Source organism: Mustela nigripes, chromosome 11, assembly GCF_022355385.1.
Source record: "Mustela nigripes isolate SB6536 chromosome 11, MUSNIG.SB6536, whole genome shotgun sequence".
NCBI classification, from domain to species: Eukaryota; Metazoa; Chordata; class Mammalia; order Carnivora; family Mustelidae; genus Mustela; species Mustela nigripes.
The window spans coordinates 9,943,284-9,948,667 of NC_081567.1; the positions used below are offsets into that span (position 1 = coordinate 9,943,284).

General features: G+C 51.0%; 1 long non-coding RNA gene across 3 annotated transcripts in view; it reads left to right on the forward strand.

Annotated features, from left to right (window-relative positions):
• LOC132026634 (uncharacterized) overlaps nucleotides 1-4,340 on the forward strand; it is an 8,120-nt gene extending 3,780 nt beyond the window's left edge. For all 3 annotated transcript variants that reach the window (XR_009406951.1, XR_009406952.1, XR_009406950.1), the window contains exon 3: nucleotides 2,388-4,340. This is a non-coding gene — a long non-coding RNA (uncharacterized LOC132026634). The remainder of the gene's footprint in view (nucleotides 1-2,387) is intronic.
• Nucleotides 4,341-5,384: the final 1,044 nt, after the last annotated feature.

The following is a 5,384-nucleotide window of genomic DNA, read 5'->3' on the forward strand; positions in this document are numbered from 1 at the left end:
CTTGTGATTTCTCTCTGTCAGATTAATAAATAAAATCTTTAAAAAAAAAAAAAATTTTTGCGTCTTGGGGCGCCTGGGTGGCTCAGTGGGTTAAGCCTCTGCCTTTGGCTTGGGTCATGGTCTCAGAGAACTGGGATCGAGCCCCACATCGGGCTCTCTGCTCAGCAGGGAGCCTGCTTCCCTCTCTCTCTGCCTGCCTCTCTGCCTACTTGTAATCTGTCTCTCTGTCAAATGAATAAATAAAATCTTAAAAAAAGAAAGAAAGAAAACATTATGGATACCACTAAAGTTCTCTCCCCCATTCTTCCCTTTTCTCTCTCCTACCCCTACTTCACAGAAGAGGAACCCGAGGCAGAGACGTCAAGCTTTGTCCCCAAGATCTCTTGGCGAGTAGGGGGATCTCTTGGATCTACCTTGGGTGGTCTGAGCCCTGAGCCTGTTTTATATGCTTTTGTACTTTTCTTTTCTTTTCTTTTTTTTAGAGCTCATACAAGCAGGTGGGGGTGGGGAAGGGCAGAGGGAGAGGGAGAACCTTAAGCAGGTTCCACCACTCAACCTTGATTGCACAACCCTGAGATCATGACCCGAGCGGAAGTCAAGACGCAGATACTTAACAGACTGGTAGAAATAGAAAAAGAATTGCGAGGTTCCAGGCAAGAGAATCTTCGATTTCATTAGGGTCATTAGAATGACCTTATGGAGTAGGAGGTCTCCAGGCAGATCCTCACAGAACATTTGGCATCAAGGTAGAGGGAAAAACCCAAACCCTACAGGGCCTCGTGCATTTTACCTGCACAAGGCCATCTCCCTGACCTCTTTCTACCACCCTTGCCCTCATACACCGTTCCAGGCACAAAGGCTTCCTTGCGCTCACTGAGAAGGGCCTAGCACATGCCTACCTCAGGACCTTTGCACTTGCTATTTCCTTGGCCTAGAATGCTCTTCCCTCAGATGTGCACGTGGCTTGCTCTCAACCTCATTCTTCTCTGTGTTACCTATTCGTTGAGGCTTCCCTGTTCCTTCCTTTTACCTGTCCCTTCCCTACCCGGCTTTCCCTTTTCTTCTATAACATGGAACTCTAGCTGATAAATATGTATTAAGTATGTATTGTGCTTTGTGTCCCCCGGTAGAGTATGTTTCATGATGGCAAGGATTTTTCTCCATATTAGCCACTGCTGTGGCAGCGTCTTGAATCATGGCAGCATTCAGCAGACGGAGAGGATAGGTAGATAGATAATTTTTGGCAAGAAGAATCAGGGTTCTTTCCTTTTTTTTTTTTTTTTCCTTTCGAGTAGAGTCGACGCACGATGATCTTTTAGTTTCGGGTGTCATTGAGAAATATTTTTGGAATAAATGAATAATCCCGGGGAGTTTCAGAATTACAGACGTGATGAAGTCAGTCAAAATTTTACATTAATATTTTCCCGTAGCGCTCAAGTATAATCATTACATATTTGGTCTTTTAAGGATTTGAAATGCTTAAGAGAACTTGACATACTAGTGTCTATCAAGGGAACTTTATGATCCTAATTCAAAATGTCAAATTGCGGGGCGCCTGGGTGGCTCAGTCGGTGAAGTGTCTGCCTTCAGCTCAGGTCATGATCTCGGGTCCTGGGATCCAGCCCTGTGTTCGTCGGCTCCGCGCTCAGTGGGGGGGCCTGCGTGTCCCTCTCCCTCTGCCCCTCTTCCTACTCGTGCTCTTTCTCTCTCAAATAAATAAAAAATCTTTAAAAGAAGAATAAAAAGTAAAGTGCCACTCCGTGGTCGAGTACTGTTATTATTGCACATGAGAAAACCCTGGGCCCCTGAGATTTGTGGCCGGGCCACAGATGGCCGCTCAAGCATCCCAGCTCCCCACCTTGGACAGCTGCCTCTCTGCCTGCTGTCCCCGGAGGGAATGTGAGGCTGGTGCCCATCTCCAGGCCCCGCTGAGGTTCAGTAATAGTAACTAGCAGTTGGCCTGGGTAAAGGGCTTTACCCGGACCCCATACGGCCCTCTGGGAAGCTGTTGTCATCCCTGTTACAGATGTTGAAACTGAGGCACCTGGCAGCCCAGGTCTTTTTTGGGGAGTGGGAGGCGGAGCCCGGATCCCGCCGGGTGGCCTGACCCAGAGCCATGCTCCTCGCTGCGTCTGAGCAGCTGCTGTCATCTCTGCGCCTCCGAGGGCATCTTGGCCTCCCCAGGAGCTTCCTGGGGCCTTGGTTAAGGTCATTACTCTGTCCGTAGAGGAGGCACCCGTACCACGAAGGCCCCTCCCTCTGGGCCTGTCTCCGCCTCTCCTAGAGTCTCTCCCCAAGTCCGGCTTGTGTCTCCCAGTGTGTGGCTTGCTGCTGTCATTCTGGTTAACGAGGTCACTGGGTAACCTCCGCCCCGCCTCTCTCCACAGGCATCCCAGAGAGGGAAGCCCCTTGGACAAGGACAGTCCTCACTCTGGAGCCGGGACACGACTCCCTCGTGGAAAGTTCACAAGGGACCAGCCCCATGGGAGCACTGTTCCGGAAGCACTGTTCTGGGAGCACTTCTCTGGGAGCACTGTTCTGGGAGCACTCTTCTGACCACAACAGGTGGCGCAGAGGGAGTCTGACAGGAGCTTCATGACTCGAGAATCCTGGCAGGTGTACAGGTGTCCCCCAAGTGACAGGCGACGCCTGGAGACCTGACGGAGTGGCCCAGGCCCCACAGGGAGATGCCCTTCGAGCTAGGTCTTCCAAGGAGCCCCAGGCCAAGCTGAAATCCCTCACGCCTGAGCAAACGTGTCCTTCTTGGGAAGTACCCGTGCTGTTTAAGTGCCTTCTGTATGCAAAGTTTGTCCTTTTTAGCTGTTTTGCTAAATGTTCACAATGGGTAACTTCGAAAATTGCTTCCACATGCTTCCTTGCCTTCCCGGGGAAAAGAAAGGGCACAGAATTTTCCCCTAGCACCCCGGGGACCATGGGATCTGCGTGCTGCTGTGTGGCCTGACCCCAGGGCTGCAAGCAGCACCGCCAGGCTGTCGGCGCACACTGCGGAGCCTGAACCGCTAGGCTGTTTGGGTTCCTTACTCTAGTTCTGTTCCGGTTGTCCAGTCGTCCGGGCTGGCCCCTCTTCCTGTCCTCGTCGGCATGTCTGCCCTGGCCTTCTGTGGCGGCTTCATCTGCTGAGGGACAAGGCGGGACCAGAGCACCCAGCTCATTCCAGTTCTGTCCACTTACCCCTCCGGCAGTGGCCCGTGCGAGATAGGAGTGCCGACTTCTGGTTTTTAAGATTTTTTATTATTTTTGGTTCACTTGGGTGGCTCAGTCGGTTAAGCATCTGCCTTTGGTTCAGGTCATGATCCTAGGGTCCCAGGACTGAGCCCTGTGTTGAGCTCCCTGCTCAGCGGGGAGCCTGCTTCTCCCTCTCCTATCCCCCCCCCCGACCCGCTTGTGCGCTCTCTCTCACGCCCAGCCAAATAAATAAATCTTAAAAAAAAAAAAAAAAGATTACGGGGCGCCTGGGTGGCTCAGTGGGTTAAAGCCTCTGCCTTCAGCTCGGGTCGTGATCCCAGGGTCCTGGGATCGAGCCCCGGATTGGGCTCTCTGCTCAGCAGGGAGCCTGCTTCCCTTCCTCTCTCTCTCTCTCTGCCTACTTGTGATCTCATCTGTCACATAAATAAATAAAATATTTAAAAAAAAAAGATTTTTTTATTGTTTCTAAGTCATCTCTGCGCTCATTGTGGGGCTAGAACTTACAACCCCAAGACCAAGAATTGCGTGCTCTATACCGACAGAGCCGGCCAGGCTCCCCAGGAGTGCATGTTTCTGCCGGGGTGTCGATGTGGTGTGCAAATCTACACACACATGCGCACATTAGCTGTAACATACATGGTGTGTAACACAACATGTATGTATGTGTCATTACTGCTTTCATGTTCACTTTCTTTTTAAGTTTTACTTATTTATTTATTTATTTGAAAGATTTTATTTATTTATTTGACAGAGAGAGATCACCAGTAGGCAGAGGCAGGCAGAGAGAGAGGGGGAAGCAGGCTCCCCACAGAGCAGGGAGCCTGATGCGGGGCTCAATCCCAGGACCCTGAGATCATGACCTGAGCCGAAGGCAGAGGCTTTAACCCACTGAGCCACCCAGCCGCCCCAGGTTTTTGAGTTCCAGTTAGTTGACATAGATCATGTTAAGCCAATATGTTATATTGGCTTCATAATTTTCACCTACTTGATAAGCACCTTTTAATAAATGCATTGACTTTTTCTATTTCTTTTCCGTGACTTATCTGTTTGCCTGTTTTTTCTGTTCCGGGCAAACTGTAAAGCTCTTTGGGAGAACGGTTTGTCAGTTGCTAGCAACGCTTTATTTATTTATTTTTTTAAGATTTCTTTATTTCTCGTGCGAGCAAGGGGAGGGACCGAGCGAGAAGGAGGAAACAATCTTAGGCAGGCCCCACACCCGGCTCAGAGCCCAGCCCCAGGGTCCCATCTCAGGACCCCGAGGACATGACCCAGGCCGAAATCAGTCAGATGCTCAACCCACTGAGCCATCCAGACGCCCCTCAGATTTTATTTTTAAGACATCTCTATGCTCAGAGGTGCCTGGATGGCTCAATGGGTTGAACCTTTGCCTTGGGCTCAGGTCCTAACCTCAGAGTCCTGGGATCAAGCCCTGCATCCGGGCTCTCTGCTCAGTTCCCGCAGCCCGCCTGATTCTCTCTGCCTACTTGTGATCTGTCTCTCTGTCAAATAAATAAGTAAAATCTTAAAAAAAAAAAAAAAGACATCTCTATACCCAACATGGGGCTCGAACTCACAACCCTGAGATCAAGCATCGCAGTTCCACTGACTGAGTGAGCCAGGCGCCCCTGGAGTCAATCATCCTATCTGACGTCTTGCTGCGTCAGGGGTGGTTCAGCTTCGGCCGGGGGCAGGACACAAGTGTGGGCTCAGGAAGCAGCGGTCAGGGGTTCTCCAGCCTGGCTGCATAGAATCACCCAGAGCAGAGCGTGGGACACAGATGCTGAGGCTGGGGGAGGGGAGGGACCACAAAGGTTCCGACGTCATAGGTCTGGGGGCCTGGACACGAAGCAGGAACGAACCTCTGTCCTAAGACCCCAGTAAAGGGATAAACGCAGGGGTGGGGTGTGGGGATTCTCCCTGCAGACCTGTGCTGGCCCAGGCCCTTTAGGATGCTCTGTGGGACTTTTTCTTTCTTTTGCTTCCTCTCGGGTTCTCTGTGTCATGGAGCATTTGGACAGCTAGATCCGGGAGCCCACTTTAAGCTAAGAAGCCTTACAACAGAGAAAAACTACATGTCCACCCAGGATCAATTAGGGGTTGACTGGCTGCCTTTTTAAAAACCTCACCTAGGGGCGCCTGGGTGGCTCAGTGGGTTAAGCTGCTGCCTTTGGCTCAGG